Raw genomic sequence first — 18,932 nt, 5'->3', positions numbered from 1 at the left:
AAAAAAAGGACTGTTGGGGACTACAGTGAATAAGGACTCACTGAAACAAAGTGAACATGACTGAATGATCTCTACTCTGGCCAATTTAATATTTGAGTCAAATACACAGTATACTTACACCAGACCTTCTGGCACTCTGACAGTTTGACAATCTGTATTTTTCAGTTTAGCCATCACCCGCTATATCTTTAACTGACTGAACTCAGGGAGGAGTTCTTTAATGCCTTGTGTTCCATAGGGACCTCTTGACTTTGGATTAACAGCCTTGGTTGTGTCTGCAAAAAAACCATCCATCTGTCCTCACACACTCCATCTCTCTCTTTGGAAGCACAGCCCAGTGCCAGTCTGAATTATCACTCAGTGGCTTTTGAGTCTCTCTCTCTCTTTTTCTGGCATCGAGGGCAAAGGCACATGTTTAGATGATCGATAGATTTCCGCTCTTTTGTCAGTGAAGTGTGTTTGAAAATGTTTGGAGTGTTGCAGCTAACATGCTGGCAGTTGCTGCTTTTGGAAGCATTGCAGGAAATAATATATTACAGTCATGATTTTCAGAGCTGCAACTGTCAAAAGCAATTTTGTGAGCTAAAGTTAGATATCTGCAATGAAATAAATAAGAAATTAAAACCACAGTTAGACAGCTGTGCACTAGCCGTTATAGAAATGTACTATTAATTATCCTATTAAAAAATTACAGACTTAAGTTCATAAAACTGAAGAAAATTGTTGAATTAAATTAGTTGTTACCACAATCAGTGATTTGAGTGTCTTTGCATTTTGCTCTCTGCTTCTAGAGTAAATTAAAATATCATATATAATTGTAATACAACTTTTGTAATAACATTTTGTTTTAATGTATGCAGCTCTTTTTGTGTCTATTACCAGAAGTAGCACATTTTTCCACCTTTGTAGCTCTTTTTAATGGCTTAAACTGATGGTGTTCCAACTCACCTCAGTTGAAATTAAAAAACGTAAAATATTTACGTATCTTTTATTTCATTAACATAAAACGTAACTGACCAAAACATGCAGGGAAATTGCCATTTATTAAGAATTTTGAATAAAAATATTTTTTATAGTCGCTAATCCCACTACTACCCTTAAACCTAATGTTAACCATAACTCTCTCTGTACAGTTATAAAGAAAACAAAACATGACAGTGCAATCACAATCATTGATTTATTACAAAAATATCAACAGCCGTACCAAAAAGTAATCCAAATGACGATGCATTTGGAGTCGCAGTCCTCTCTGGCAGAATGCAGTAGGTTTGTTTGAGGTGCTGGGCAGATTTTAAAATGATAATCGCTGAAAATAATATCCAGATTATTGTCTTGATCCACTCCGTGAATGCGCCCGCGCATCATTCAAACACCAGAAACATGTCATGTCGTAATCTGTGACGAAGGCAGGCGGGAGCCAATGAGCGTTGTTTTTTCCTGTCCTAAAACCTGTAGTCTCTAATGCGGCAGTATTTGAATTTAGAAAATGCACTTCAGCGCGGGTTATAGCTGTTGCTGCTGGATTCGCTGTTCGGGATGGAGATGATAAAAGCTTGAATAAAAGCTTGAATTTGGGTCTGTTCCTCGCAATCGTATGGATTCTGAAGATCTGGATTACAGCGCAGAAATAAAATCTTTTCATTTTGTAATTATGATGCGTGTTCAGTATATTTTATGGTTCTATTGTTAGTCGCAGCATGGTGTTGTCAAAACGTACGTATTGTACGTTAAAATTCTAACAATAAGTATGTATTTGTACGTATAGATGCTGTAAATACTGCATTTAAAAAAACGTATTGTACGTTTTAGTGCCTGGAAAAACGTAAGTTGATGTACGTTTTGTAGAACCACATTTTACATAAAATACATACGAATTATCATGAGATCACGTATCATATCACGTAATTAATCACTTATTGCACATTATTATTATGGCACATTAATTATGGCACTATTAATTAATGGCAGTTCAGCCTTAATTATTGGCTCATTCTGGTCAATAAACTTAAATATCACTTAAGTGCCATAATTAATGTGGATATAAATTTCACTTTAGAATAGGGGGTCAAATTGGCTTTATTAGTACTGTATAAATGGCAGTTTAGTCTTAATTATTGGCTTATTCTGGTAAATAAACTTGAATATCACTTAATATTTGCCATAATTAATGTGGATATAACTTTCACTTTAGAATAGGGGGTCAAATTGGCTTTATTAGTACCGTATTAATGGCAGTTTAGCCTTAATTATTGGCTTATTCTGGTAAATGAACTTGAATATCACTTAATAAGTGCCATAATTATTGTGGATATAACTTTAACATTAGAACTGTAGAACCTGATGCATCAAATAGTCTTTATTACACTATTTTAGCCATTTATAATTGCAAACCAGCAGTAATTAAACATAATTACTAGTTTATTATTTGGTTAACTTAATAGATGGTAAATCACAGAAATATATTTACATCACTACAAAAAATATAAAAATAATAATAGCTTATTAAATTGAAAATAATGGCTAACATGTATTTACTGTACATTCAGTTATTTATTAATTACTAGCTTATTTTTGTTATTTATTTTTGCTTACTTATGTGTTTTTAAACGTTTAATAATTTGTAAATAATGGCTAATATGCCCTTACTATACGTTGAGTTAATCATTATTTATGTATGTGTTCATGCTTATCTGATGCATAATTGTGAACAAGTTAATTATGAATTACTAGTTTATTCATACTTAACTAATACATCATTTGGGAACCTTAAAATGTTAAATTAATCATTAATTGCTAGTGTGTTTGTGCTTAACTAATGCTTAACTGTGAACAAATTAACTGTTAATTAATGCTTAACTAATGCATTATTCTGGACCCTTAAAATAAAGTGTTACTTTATAACCTTCAGTTGTAAGTCTTTATAAATAATTAGTTAATGATGAAATAATCATTTACAAAACATTCACAAATTATTAATAAGTGATATGCTAACAATTTGTGTATGTTTTGTTAATTCATTTACAAGTCAATTACAAGTTCATTTACAAGTAATTAGTTAATGATGAACTAATTATTTACAAAACATGACTGTGTTTATAAATGATTAATAAGTGATATGTTGAATGCAGTTCACAAAAATGCAGTTATTCTAAAACTATTTTCTTTTTTTGAATAATAATAAATTATTTGCTGTCAAGCGAATAAACGTGTAAACCCTTTCTCTCATCAGCACAGACTTGTGTTCTGTGTGGAGTGTGTGGAATCTAGTGATAATGTGAACCAGTTTTATCCTCCACTGAAGATCAGGTGCACAGCGCTAAAATACTCCATGTGTTTACCATCTTTACCCTCACCAGTCAGCCCTTACATTGCAGTACACACAACAAATATTCAAAACCAGTTGTGTTAATACATGAATAAATCATTTACAAATCTTTCTGCATCCCCTAATCTAAAGTGTAAACTACTCATCAGTTGCAAATGTTTTATAAACCTGCCGGTTACAGGTAGTGTGGGTATACACACTGGTGGGGAAAGATCTACGAATGATGAGTAAAACATTTACAACTGATTAATTGTTTACTCTTTAGATTAGGGGATGCAGAAAGATTTGTAAATGATTTATTCATGATGAGATCTTCAATGGAGGGTAAACATTTCAATGATTGACGTTTTAATTATTTATAATTGATTAATAATATATTAACTAGTAACTTATTAACCATTGACTAAGGATCTGTTTGATTATTTCATGATATGCTATTTTTTTAAAGATAACTTACGACAGATTTGTAAATCGTTAGCATATTACTTAATCATTTGTGAAGGTATAGTGATGATTTGTAAATTATTAGTTCATTATCTAATCACTTGTAAATTATTTATAACTTAATCTACAAAGCATAGATAAAACTTCTAACATATCACTTATTAATTGTTTATGAATGCATAGTCATGTTTTGTAAATGATTAGTTAATTATTAACTAATTACTTGTAAATTACTTGTAAATGAATTAATAAAACATACACAAATTGTTAGCATATCACTTAGTAATCTTTTATAAATGTTTTGTATATGATTATTTCATTATTAACTATAATTGCTTATAAATGACTTACAACTGAACGTTATTATTGTCACGCTCAGACAAAGCACACGAACAATGACGTAAATAAACGAAGGTATTTAATAAATCCACGGGGAACACAGGAGACACAGGAACACAGGGTAGTAACATCAACGTCCAACAAAGCAAGAGGGGAAACACACGCTATATATACACACAGACTGATTACAGACACAGGTGTTGACAATGAGGGAGAAACCAAAATACACAGAACTGCAGGGGAGATGATGGGAGAAACCAACTAGAAAGTCCAGGGGTGTGACATTTCCTCCCCCTCCTGGAAGGCGCGTCCTCGCGCCGACAAACAGGGACAACAAGATGTACAAAGTCTTAGGAGGGGGCTTCGGTGGAGGAGGGAGCTCGGGAGGAGGGCAAAAGATGGAGTCCAGGGTGATGACGGGATATTCCATGGAGGTGATGGAGGGAGGAGCCAAGGAGGTGACAGGAGGGGGCTGGAGCAGGAGAAGCCAGGTGAGACCCAGACCGCAGCCATGATGGAGCCCCACGGTGGAGCCGATGGAGGGAGGAGCCATGGTGGAGGAAAGGCTAACGACTCCATGGGGCCGACCGACGGAGGCGGAGCAGGTAGTGGTAGAGCCCGAGGCGGAGACGGAGAGCCGATGATCCTGGACGACCCCAAGGATCCGGAGGGCCCAGGCGGAGCCCAAGGCTCTGGCGACCGAGGCGGAGATCCGGAGGTCCGCGGCGGAGCCGGAGCGACAGAGGACCGAGGCTGTGCCCGCAGGAGGGAGGAAGTCCACAGAGCCGGAGGGACGGAGCGACGAGGCGCAGCCGGAGGAGTGGAGTCCAGAGGTGAAGGTGGGGCGACGACTGACCAGGGCGGAGCCGGAGGGACGATGGAGCCCGGTGGAGCTGGTGGACCGACGGGCGACGGTGGAGACGAGGGAGCTGAGAGACGGGGTGGAGCCGCAGGGTCGTAGGGCCGAGGTGGAGTCCAGGACTCAGAGGCTGGAGGCGAAGATGAGGGATCCTCCAGCCATGACACCGATGGAGACTGGCAGACCTGCGGCGAACCCACCGCACAGATGGTGGGCTGAGGGTGAGCAGATGGGCTGCCAGGAGACAGCGGTGGCAGGACTGAGGCCGCAGAAACAATAGACACAGGGAGGGTGGGTGGGAAATCCAGGCAGTCAGGTAATTTAGATGGTGGAAGGAGAGCGGGCATGTCTTCATATATATCTTCAAAGACATTAGTCAAATTTTGTTCCAGAAAAATTTGTCCCAGATCCAGGCGTTGCTCACCCTCAGCGGTGGTGCAGTGGGCGGTGCTGTCCTCAGCACCCTCACGCCCATCAGGAAGGTCCACCGTCGCGGGCTCTGTGGCCGGCTCTCGCACCTGGTCAGATGCAAATTCCTCCAGCTCCGTGGCGATCGCTCGCTCTGTCGCTCCGATGGGCGATGGCTCCTGGGTCGCGCTGGTAGCGTGGGATCCGTCTGCGGTGGGCTCGGGCTCGTGCTCCGCGTGCCGGGGTGGTGGTTGGCTGGGTTCTGGGTCCGGAGTGGCACTAGCGAGACTCTCCAAGGAGCAGGCGGGGAACGAGGGTTTGTTTCTCGCCAGTGTCCACTCCACAAATGCGGCGAAATCCGCTCGAGGGCCATCCTCGGGCGACGGCGCTCTGCATGACGCGTTGAGGCTGGCGTTATAAAACGCACAGAGCACGTCGTCCGGGTAGCTGGTGGTGTGAGCTACTAGCTGGAACATGATGGTATATCCCTCGAGCGGTAAATCCCCCTGCTTCAGCCGAAGGAGGATGAATTCAGGACGGAGTAGGGAAGCCATGGGGGAAACACAACGGAAATAATAGACTGTGGAAAAAATGACGAAAAATAAAACGGAGGGGAAAGCACGAAAAAACTGTTTCGGTTGGACGTTCTGTCACGCTCAGACAAAGCACACGAACAACGACGTAAATAAACAAAGGTATTTAATAAATCCACGGGGAACACAGGAGACACAGGAACACAGGGTAGTAACATCAACGTCCAACAAAGCAAGAGGGGAAACACACGCTATATATACACACAGACTGATTACAGACACAGGTGTTGACAATGAGGGAGAAACCAAAATACACAGAACTGCAGGGGAGATGATGGGAGAAACCAACTAGAAAGTCTAGGGGTGTGACAATTATAAAGTGTTACCAAACAATAAGATAAATAAAATAGAAACAAATTAAAAAGCTAAAGAATAAAGACAGGTCTTAAAATGAGATTTTAAACTTCCAATATCCGGAGACAGCCTAATATATGCTGGTAAGTCATTCCACAATTTAGGGGCGGCAATCGAAAAGGCACGATCTCCTTTTAATTTCAGAGGAGATTGAGGCACAGAGAGCATCATGCTATTAGAAAACCGTAATGTTCTAGCACAATTTCTAGGGAGAAGGAGATCTGTAATATATTCAGGAGTTTGACCGTGTAATCCCTTGTAAACTAACAGTAGCATCTTAAATTTGATGTGATATTCAAGAATCAGTGAAATATGATCCCTCTTTCTAGTTCCGGTAAGGAACCTGGCAGCGGCATTCTGTACCAGTTGTAGACCAGATATAGATGATTTAGACACACCAAGATACAATGAATTACAATAGTCGAGCCTAGAAGTGACAAACGCATGAATCACAGTCTCCAAGTCCTTAGCCAATAAAAATGATTTCAACTTCACGATAGATCTAAGATGATTAAAACTGTTTCCAACAACTGCGCTGATTTGCTTATCTAACTTCAGATCATTATCAAAAATCACCCCTAAGTTTTTAACATGTGCATGGAAGTTAGTAGATAATGATCCTAACTGATGTTAATCAAAGTAATAGAGGCAGGTGGGCCAAAAACTACAATCTCAAATTTGGAATCGTTCAGTGTTAGAAAATTTGCAGCCAGACAGGATCTAACCTCAGTCAGACAATTCCTTATGGTTTAGCGGAAAGTAAACCTGCGTATCATCAGTGTAAAAATGATGTGGAATATTGTATTTCTAAAAATATATGACCCAAAGGAAGCAGGTATAATGAGAACAACAACGGGCCCAGAATAGAACCCTAAGGCACACCACAGTTTAAAGGAACTGAAGAGGAAGAGAAATTTCCAATCTCCACCGAAAATGATCTGTCAGAGAGGTAGGATTTAAACCATTCTAGTGCAGAACCTTGAATACCTACACAATTTCTTAATCTGTCAAGTAGGATTGCATGGTCAATGGTATTGAACGCTGCACTTAGGTCTAGAAGGACTAGAATGGAAGACTAAAGTCTTAAGTTTATACGAAAAGGTCGTTCAACACCTTTAACAAAGCAGACTCCATGCTATGATGCCTTCTAAAACCTGACTGATGCTTGTCCAATAGATTATTTGATGTAAAATGTAGTCAATTGATGAAAAATCATTTTCTCCAGAACTTTAGATTAAAAAAAAGATGTTTCTATAAGGCTATAAAGATCAAGGCTGGCCTTTTTTTCTAAGAGGATTTACAACTGCGTGCTTTAAAATTAAGGGAACAGTGCCTTGGGATAGACTGCTATTTAGTATGGTTAAAATAAAAGGTTCAACCGTCCCTAAAACCTCCAAAAGTAAATGAAGAGGTACAACATCAAGAAAACAGTAGGAGGAAAGCTTCATTTTCTGAAGGACTTCAGAAAGAAAGGAGGGGGAAACAGGTTCAAACTCAGTCAATGCAACAGGACATGGATCAATAGTAGAAACATCCAAGTTAGACAGCATAATACAAGAATGAATAGAGTCAATTTTATCGACAAAAAAACACAGAAACTTTTCACAGATTGTGGGTGAAGCATCAGGAATGCATAGAAGGATTTAAAATCTGATCAATAGTGTTAAACAAAACCTTTGGACTATGAGTATGTTTTGAAATCAAACTTGCAAAATAACTTGGGGAGATCGTGAATCCAACTTAGCCATTGGTTAGACTGAGAAGAAGGTATTGGCTCGTCCCATCCATACCCTTCTTTACTGAGCTGCTGTAATAACTGTTTAACTGGAAGAGTGAGGGGTGCCAAAATACCAAGAGGATCAAACACGGAACTTACCATGGAGAGAATTCCTCTGCGGATGTGTGGCTTTTCAGTGTCTGTGATGTTAAATCTGAAAAGTGCCATCTTCTACATTCTATTGAAGTCCTAATGCATGTTCAATGGGTAATTTGTCATTGTCTAAGTCTAAGGACTTAATTTCTTTCCCTCTGTGTTCCTTTTTAACAGAAGACAGGACAGTTCTATTGTTGCTCACTCATTTGGTGAGTTGAAATCCTCCTATATTGCACAAATCCACCAGATCTGATCTCAGTTGCACTGCTTCCTGAACTGTGGGCACAGTTCTCATGTGATTATTGTCTTCCACAGTTTCTCGCAAAGCAAAGCTTGCACAGCTGGGAGAAGAGACCGCACCAAAAAGGTGCACCAGCATGCAATGGTCTTTTGGATTTTGCTCAATGTCCCCTTCTGGCCACCACAAGAAGCGCAAAAAGTTAACATCTAATCTTGGGACCCTTACTTGGTAGTACATAGATATTATATCTGCCATCACTGCAATGGATTCTTGGTGAAATCTGAGCAGGATTCCAACCAATGAGTTGGTGAGATCAGGCCCTTGCAAAAGTTCTGTGTTCAGGGACACACCTTGATATGCTGCACCACAGTCAAACACCACTCTGAGTGGTTTCTTTTTGGGGTGGTAGACGGCATGATGAGAAACACACCAGGTTCTTCCTTCCACTTGATCTGTCTCTTCCTGTGGCACCATCTCAGCATATCCCTTGCCCATCATGTCGTTGAGAAAAGATGTGTACTCATTATGGAAGGACTAATTTCTCTTGAACTTCCTTTTCAAGCTCAAAAGATGTTGCATGGCCATATGATGATTGTTGGGCATTACCCATCTTTTCTAAAGGGTAACTTAAGTGTGTAGTGCCCATCCAGTAGTTATATTGATTCAAATGACATTTCATGTTTTTCTTCTGAGGCCTTTTCATTAAAATCATGAATGTACTGACTAATCAGCAGTTTTTCCAGTGTTTCTTCAGAGATTCTATTTGTGGTAGCACATTGACAATCATTGCTTGCACTAGAATCCTCTCCACTTAATGGTCCATTGATTACCCATCCAACCAAGGTCTTGCTGCATATGGGCCTTCACCTTGACTATTTATGATTTCCCAGGATTCTATTATCTTTGAGGCATTGGTTCCTATTAGCAGCTCAATGTTGCCATCAATTTCAGGGATATCAACCTTTTTCAGGTATGACAATCTAGCAATATCCTTCTTTGTGGGTATGTTTTCTCTAGTGACTGGCATCTCTCTTTGTATGAACATATCAGGCAATTGTATGAAATTGTTTTTATCCAGTCTCTAGTCCTGTGATTATATAAGTTGGCATGGACTTCTTATGACTCATTGTCATCAACAGGATATTGGTTCTTTTACCCTTCATATTTAACTGAGACATCAGACGCTTGGTACAAAAGGTAGCAGAGCTTCCAGGGTCAATGAAAGCTGTGACCTTTAACAGCTTCGGCTCTTACTGGCACCACTGAGAGGACATTATCCTGCGTACTGGCCCCAATATGCCGGCTGCATAACAGTTGGGGAGTTCGCTGTTCCTGCTGTGTCACTTTTCTTTTCTTCCTTTGTCTTTTGTTCTGTTCGCTCAATGTGTAGGGCACTTGGGTGCTGTTTGGAACACAATGTACAGGTGAGTCTCTGGCTACAGTGTTTGCTAATGTGACCTTGATGCAGGCAACGAAAACAAATTCCCAAAACAAAATCCAAATACTCTTATCCCTGTGTTTCAAACAACTTGCAGTGCTCCAATGTGTGATTACTGCTTCTACACAGAAGACATGAGGATTGCGATTGGTTACCTTTAAAGGATTGCTGAGTGGACTGGGAGGTGGTAGTGGATACGCTAGTTGCAAAGGTACTTCCACCAGACTTGGGCTTGACTTTAGTGGGCAGATTGTCTTTAACTCTGCTTACTGGCTTATCCTGAATATCCCCAAATACTGGATCTGAAGCCACCCGTACTTGCTTTCCAACAAATAGGACAAGACCTTTAAATTGAGGCCTATTGTTCTGGTTCTCTTTAAATTCCCACACATATGCTCTCCATCTTTCTCTCAGTTTGTAGAGAAGTTTTATGACCAGGATTTTCAGGTTGGATGACAAGTTAATTTCATGTGACTATTTCATGTCATCCATTGCATTACAACAACTCCTCAAAAATATTGCAAAAGCTTGTAATGATTTATTGTCCTCATATTTATCTGCTGGCCATTCCAATACTTTCTTCGTATAAGCAGGTTTTATAACCTTTATCTGGGGTCATGTGAAGACAACTCCTGACCAGATCTCTGGGGAAGCCACAAGTGTATTGATCAGGAAAGTACAACCGATCAGCACTGCTGTCTGTTTTTAACTCAATGCCATACTCAAAAGCTGATGATGAATGGTCTTTACTTCAGAATATCACCATCAAAGATTGGGATATCTCTCTGAGGGAGACTTGAAAGCTGATGTTGCTTTACTAAAATAGATGTTATGTTGTTTTGGCGTTGAAGGATGTTGACTAAACTGCCATGATATGTATCAGAGCTTGTACTCTTGCTACTGGTCTGGGAGCACTGATCAGAAGATTGCTCAGACACTCTTGATATCTTGGATGAATCTGTCTGAGCATGTACATTAAGTGGACTAGTGGCGTGAACAGCTTCAGTTTTCTTACTGACCACATTTTGGCTGTTTGATTGCGGAAGCACAGAATATGGTTGAACACCATCGTTGGGTCGAGCGCTTAGAGTTTGTACCACAGAAAGGGCTTTAGAAACCTTGTCTAGTGAAAGGAATTCACACTCTGAAGCATAACTCTTTGACATTTCAGCAAGATAGGCATTTAAGTCATCTTGACCATCACTTGGTAAGCGAGGCTTAGCCATTATTGCTGCTAAGGCTCCTTTTTGTTTACCAGCTGAAATTAAAACTGCAAGTTTGGCTGATGAGGCCTCTAGCTGTGCTTTCAGTTCCAGAACTAGGGGTCACTTCAATCTCCTGAGGTTCAACGGCTTTAGATACTCCAGATAACCATTCAGAAACAGAAGAGAGAAAAGTGTTAAAGTCAGCCACTTTGGGTTTAAACCATTCATCCTCGTCTTGAATTGCTTCCTCTTCTGACAACAATTCCTGATAAGTTTCATTAAGAGATTTAAAATAATCCAGTAGATGCACAAATTTGCTCAAATTTGCTTTCACTTCTTGCACACATGTAGCATCTTCCATAAGTTCAATCATTATGTTTTTTCGTTTGGTTAAGTGGGCAAGCCTTTTCTTGCATTTCTCAACTTAGATACATGGCCATTCTCATCTAGATCCACAACAGTGCTTGAGAGGTCACACTTGACTTTCTCTTCACTTTCATCATCAAACTCTTTAGCAGTATCCTCCATATCTGCTTTTTAGTTCAGCACATGGAATCGCAATCAACACAAAGAAACTGCTGTGAAGATATACTCTCCCTATAGTAGATTGTATCAGCTTGCATGGATTTGAAGTCTACACTGTAAAAAATAAAAAACACAATTTGTTGAGTCAACTTAAAATAATTTGTTACCCTGCTACCTTAAAATTTTATGTTCAGTCAACTAAAATAAGTTCATTCAACTTGAAATTTTAAGTTGTACTAAGTAACAACTTGGATATTTGTGTTTGCTAAACTTAACAGATGGGTAAGTAACCCAGCTGCCTTAAAATTTTAAGTTGATTCAGCTCAAATATCTAAGTTGTCACTTAGTATAATTTAACATTTCAAGTAGAATAAACTCTTTTTGAGTTGACTGAACTTAAAAATTTAAGGCAGCCAGGTTACAAATTATTTTAAGTTGACTCAACAAATTGTTTTTTACAGTGTACTCATTCATTAGCAGATTTCCTTTTCTAGAATTTCAGTGGCTCATTTTTAAAAAACATATGAAGCCATACATACCATGCAGTACGAACATACAGTCCATGCCATGTGCTCAATGATATCCATCTTCTTCAATTACAAGCACATTTCCTTTGTGATCTTCAGCTTGTAGAAAGGAATCTTTGACTTGTGTAGTGGCAAAGCATCGACTTTGGTGGCTAGACAAAAAAAAAAGGTTTGACGCTCACAACACGTAGTAAAGTCATGGGTCTTTTATCTCAGAGGCCTTGCATCTCCACCTAAGCCACTAGATGGGGTCAACTCAAATAACACAAATAACACATAGAAATAACAAAAGAGTTTAAGCAAATTAGCTTTGCATGAAACATAAGGCATTTTAGCTCCTACAATTGCCTTTGCATGCAGTATAACAAGTCCCATCAACGCTCAGTGGCAAAAGATTGTGAAATTGGATTTTGAAAACATAACTTTGCGTATTGATTCGCTAAGAAGTGGCAGACACAATGATTAGCTCTGTATGCCAAGGCTAATGGATACTGATTTATACTTCCCTCACTTCAGAAACACTATCAGAGTAACCTTCAATTTATCATGAGGATATGTGGTGGGATGACAATGAGCAGATAATTTTTTGTCAATGCTTTTGTAAAGCATCAGATTTTTCCAGCATGAACAACAGGCACTCAGAATAAAGATACCATAGTGTTCCTTGCTGTGCTGTTGCATTTACATAAGCAGCGGTTTGATAAATGACTGTGCAGTGGCCTGATGACCCAGTCGAATATGCAGCCCTATTATATTTAAAGGAGAGTGCTACATGTCTAGATCTGCACTACTGGGAGAAGAGGCCCCCACAGTGCTAGGAAATGAGTGAAAGTCAAAACTTCTCCCTAAACCAACGAGATCATTTAGAAAGTGCCCTATTTTCCTTTTTCAAAAGTTGCTCTTATTTATTTATTTATTTTTTCACAGCTCCATTTTTCATTATGTTGCATTATTCAGGTTATCCAGATAAGTGGCTGCATTTATGTTCATTTTTCTCGCTTTTAGTTAAGTTACACAAGTTTGCATAATGTCACATGGTGTGTGTACATCTCTGGCGCTCAGCTTGTGTTTGACTTGTGGCATTACCCCCAGTTCATGAAGGTTATAGTGAAAAAAGGTTAGCTGACAGAAACTGTATTTAACATGCTGGAGCCATACAGTAAAAGCACTCTAAGCATGCCGGACAAGCAAAAGACAAGCTAACCATATCCTTCCTATCTCCTCCACACCTGCCTTCTTATTCATATTCCGCACATGCATGCGCACACACTCTCACAATACTTGTCTGGGGCTGCATATTCCCATGAAAATTCATGCAGTGGCTCTAGTGAGCCTGTGATCATTCCAGTCGGTCTGGGAGATGTCATCCGACAGATGCCTTTTATATCATATGAGAGGAACCACCTGTTAAACATTTATGGCTTGAGCTCCGTGCCTGGAATTCTGGCCAATTATAAGGGGGGGGATCTTGGCAGCATCTCCATTCAGTATAAATAAGAAAAAAATGTAACACATCTGCTACCCATGAGTGAAAACATTAAATTCAATTTTGTGAAGCATGTTAGATTATCAAATTATCAAATGGTAAAGCTTAAAGATGAACTCATTAATCATGTAGATGGACTAGACAGTTGTAGTTTACTGGCTGATGGCAAGACTAGCTTGTCTTTTTCCTCTAAGATCCAGCTTGATACTCTGAAAAACATGGGCTCTTTTGTAGTGATAACTGTGAGAGGAAGAGCACATTCTGTTTTGTTTAAAGTGTCTTTTGTACCTGTCATAAGAGTTTGAAATTTAACTGTGCTCAAGTTCTTCTCTTATAACAGCAGTTTCAGTTCCTTCAAATACAGTATGTTCTGTGCCAACAATAGTCTTAGTAACCAAGTAACATGAGTACTGCTGTGTGCAGGTGTGTCATTTCCATGACTGTTTTCTGATGAACATGACAAGCTTTTCAAGGAGAAAGGAATGAGGATGTAATTCTAAGCTAAACTGAAATGACAGGGGAGCTGGCATCAAAATTCAATCAAAGCCATTAGCCGCTCACTCATGCCAGATGACGTGACACATTACTCAGCAAAGCAGCAGAGATGTCGCTCTATTTGTCAAAGTGTGAATATGTATGTGCCTCCATATGGTCATTATGTGGGTTGTTCTTTTTTATTTAAGTAATGGAAGAACTCTTATAACTGCCTTCTGGTGTAAGACATCTTAGTAATTACAATGACTAATGTATTTACTTAACTAACTCACATTAAGATTTACGTTAAAAATAACAAAATCTGAACTGAATCTACTTTGGGCTTTGCAATGCCCAAACCTTTCATAATGTTTTAGTGATGGTTAAGTCTGCTGGCTGGGGAAACCTCAGACACTGTTTGACTTAACCACTTAAGTGCAAAATTAAGGTTTTAACTACAATGTAGTCATCAGATCTAATAACTCCCACCATTAATTAAGGTTTTAACTACAGTGCAGTCATCAGATCTAATAACTCCCACCATTCTGCAACTTGTTTTGCTTTTATCTTTTTATTTAAGTTCTTGTTTGGCAAACAGGGTACAATATGACAGAACAATTGTAATACTACCTGTGGGTCCAGGTTTTGCAACAACTTTTCTTTGTTATATTTACCCTTACAAAAAAAGAAGTTTATTCAAGTGTACTATTAGTATACTTCTTTTAAACTAAAAATAGGAAAGTATACTTTTAAGTCTACTTTTTATGTACTTCTATTATATGGTAGGGGGCGCTATGTATCTTCTGTACAGAATTTCCAAAACGCAAACGAAGAAGAAACCGAACCAACAGATGCTGCCACACGTTTTTAACACAATCATCAGTCATAAAACAGCATCAAAACTGTGAAGTTATAGAATAAAATGTGATTCATGAAGAGGTAATAATGACTGTCAAGCTTTGGGGTGTTGATCGACTCCATCCATGTTTTGATTATCACTCTGAATCCAATTCATAGTCTTTTTTTCATCTTTTTGTTCAAAATAATATTTCTTTTTTATTATTATTTATTAAATTTATCTACATTCAAGTGTTTATAAAAAATATAATGCATAAAGCCAGAATAAAATGTTTTTGTTTACAAGCAGCTATTTTGATATTTTGTATGTTCAGATATTCATATAACAAAATATATACAAATTTATTCCTAATAGGGACATAGCAGTATACTTAAAGTATGATGTAAAGTTCGCTTAAAGAAAACTTACGAGTATACTTGCAGTATAAAACTACTAAACTAGTAGTTTACTGAGACTATACTTCAAAGTGTATGAAAATGCTACAAGTATTTATTTTTGTAAACTCAGTATACTTATAAGTTCACTTTTAGTATAGCTGCAGTACAAACTAATACATAGATAAAAACTAGTTGCGTACTCAAAGTTTACTACTTTTATACTTAAAGTATACTTAAATGTATATTTTTATATACTAGAAAGTGGGCCAGTTTAAGGCATGCTCATGCCATATCGGAATTCCCGTAATTATGAGATTCCAACTTCTAAAAAGCGCCCACGTCCTCGTAGAACTCGTAATTACAACTTGTGAACTGGGAGTCTTCTGAGAGCTACGACTTGTACCACATGACCGCCGTACCACCTGACCAGCGTAGGCTCTGTTTAGGCATTGATAGTGTTGCCATAGAAAACCATAGAAAACCAACAGTTCTGAGTTTGAGGACGTGAACAGCTCAGAGTAGAACGTCAGATGTTGTCATCTCGAAATTACAGTAATTACAATATGGCGTGAACGCAACATTAGTCCCAAGGAGTATTAAAATAGTACACTTACAAGTATACTACTAGTACACTGACATTTGTATACTTACTACATAAAGTATAGTTAATAATATATTTGAACTTTACTTAAACGGGTCATCAGATGCCCATTTTATGCCCATGGTATGATTCTTTAGGGTCTTAATGAGAAGTCTATAATATAGTTTGGTTAAAAAATCTCAATGGTAGTGTAAAACAACACCCATTTTTACCTTTTTAAAATGAGTCCCCATTCTGAAAAATCATCCCATTCTGATGGATTGTTCCTTTAAATGCAAATGAGCTCCACCCGGCCCTCTCTTCTCTCTGTGGAGTGACAAGCCTGTTTACTTTAGCTGCATTTAGCGCGTTAGCTGCGAAACTTGCTAACTAGCACGCTATTAGGACAGGTGATTGCAGAGATTCATAAAAAAAACCCTTATACTCACTTTTGCTGTAGGAGAAGCTGGATCATGAATGAACATAGACACATTTATGTAGATCGGGAGGCGCATTCCCTTCACAAACAAATGTAACCCACTGCATCTTCAGCAGCTCAGATGTCGGGAGTAAATGATGACTACTATGTTCATTATTACATCCAGCAACAGTACACCTCATTCGCTCAGTCTGAGATATTCTTGTCTAACTTACATCCCTGCTCCAGCATCGAAACAATGGAGGTTGGACTGTTAAAGCTGATTTAGGGCGGGTCTGAGGTAAGCCGCTCATGTCATTCAACTACTGTGGGAGCGTCCTCTGTCGGTGTGACGCCACAACGTGGCATCTGAGAATGGCTCGATTTGAAAAAGGGGATATTACTTTTACAGATTAATTAAAAACCACTGCATGGATTTTTATCATTATAGGGTAGATGTGTACATACACTGCCAACACACATTAATGTTCAGACAACATGTAAAAATGAACTTTGCATCCAATGACCTCTTTAAGTATACTTAATGAAATAAACTTGAAGTATACTTCTTTTTGGTAAGGGTATGCCTATATTTAAGGTCTGTTCTCTATCTTTTAGAGACCATATGAAGAATTCAGATGCAAACCAGCTAAAAGCCATCTCGGTCAAAAATGAGATAATGATACTGAGTAAATGCTCCTGACACATATTATGCGTCCATCAAAATTTTTACTTCAGACTCGCTAAATTCCAGCCTCAGTCCAATCATAAGTGCCAGTACTTACACAGAAACCTATACAAAGTAGCCAGAAAGAAACGCTCATTTTAAAGAAAAACGTCAGATGGATTTAGCTGGTTTTGCATGTGAACTCTTCATATAGACATAAAATGATGGTGTATGTTTTAATATTGTGAAAAATATATAGAGAGAGACATATGGGATGCATCCATTTATTTTAGTTGTACAAAACAGTCTGTTATGCTGCTTGATATTGCAAACTAATATTTGTTAAATTGTTTTTAAGGCCCATAAAACTCCCTTATCTGACATACTGATTTTAGGTCCTGAGTTTCTAATGATTCACCCCATAATTGCTCTAAAGTCTAATAACTAAAGCCTCCATTAAAGGCCAGTGTGTTTAATGAGCTAGATCTTTTATTTTTCGTCCCTGGGCATTGACATTGGAAAGTCAGGAGTTTAAGCTATGTCCCATTTCATAAACTAAAAATAAGAAACTATGTTGGAAAATATTCACTGAAGCAAAAATGTGCCAAACAGTCCCACTAGTTACACTGTAGTCTTGACTCTTACTAATTTGACTGTCAACCAGGACAATGTATTTTCAATATCTGTGTGTTATTATTTCCAGGTATATGTGTGGTTTAGTGCAAACAGAAAGATAATTAGATCCCTGCTGTGACATTTCAGGAATCATAGCGAGCTCACTATGTACAGCAGACCACTTCAGTGTACTAGCTCAAAACAGGCTGGCTCAAAACCACTGTGTGATGACAACCCATACATGCTGTACTTTGACAAGTTACAACTGTAGTTATCAAGGTCTTAATGATGTTTTACCTTCACAGAAATTTATTGGATGATAATTAATGACAAGTATGCATGCAAGTATGTTTAATTTTTGCATATTTTTCCAAATTTAGTGGGAACAGAGATAGACTCAAGTTCTGTCATTAACAACAACAACTGAATTTAATTTTTGCTGAATTTCTGAAGGTGACTTAAAGATTGCACACAAAAAAGTTCTGGCCATCTGTTTAATAAACAAACAAACAAACTACACATAAAAAATGGACACATCTAATTTAACCTTTAGTGTACAGATGTGTTGTGTGTTAAAGAGAAATTGCCTTTGTGGCAGTTGGTTTGTGTGCTCTACTAGTAGCATATTAAATTCAGTCACCAGAGTGGGCAACTCAAGGTCATTGTCATGAGTAAAGGATATGCTGGCTCCCTGTGGGGAGAGAGGTGAGAAGGTTGGTGAGACCCAGCATGAGAGTGTTAATGTTGTGTGCTCCATGCACCTCCATTTATGAAGTATACTGCCAGTTTTGTCTAGACAAAGTGCCCGACTCCCTCTTCTGTCGTGTGACAGTATGTCCATGATCAGATCTTACAGGCAGAATATCTATCACAGACAATTTGAAAATAAACTGGCTGACATAGATCAGGAAACAAATAAACACGGCTGAACTCAAGTGGCCCATTTCTGCAGAATGTTTCCCTGCCTGGTTAATTAGTTGAACTACACAAGCTCTTTCCATGCATGTTGCCGTACCCTAAATGCAGGCACAACATAAGGTAAATGGCTTGCAAACTCTTTAATTTTATGGTTTACCATAATATATATATATATATATATATATATATATATATAAAATAATTCACAAAAGAGAAAAAAATCATTTACATATCCTTTTGTCCCAAACACTTAAGACTTATTGTACTGAATGTGCACTTCATGTATTTGTCATGTATTTCAAATTTTAAAAGTATATTTAAACAACAACAACTGTACTTTCACTTTGATTTATTGTACTTTGAAGTTCTAACAAAAGTTCCCTTATTTTGATGTGTTGACTGGCATG

Source organism: Labeo rohita, chromosome 2 (assembly GCF_022985175.1).
Source record: "Labeo rohita strain BAU-BD-2019 chromosome 2, IGBB_LRoh.1.0, whole genome shotgun sequence".
NCBI classification, from domain to species: domain Eukaryota; kingdom Metazoa; phylum Chordata; class Actinopteri; order Cypriniformes; family Cyprinidae; genus Labeo; species Labeo rohita.
Note: the sequence above shows the minus strand (reverse complement) of the source record.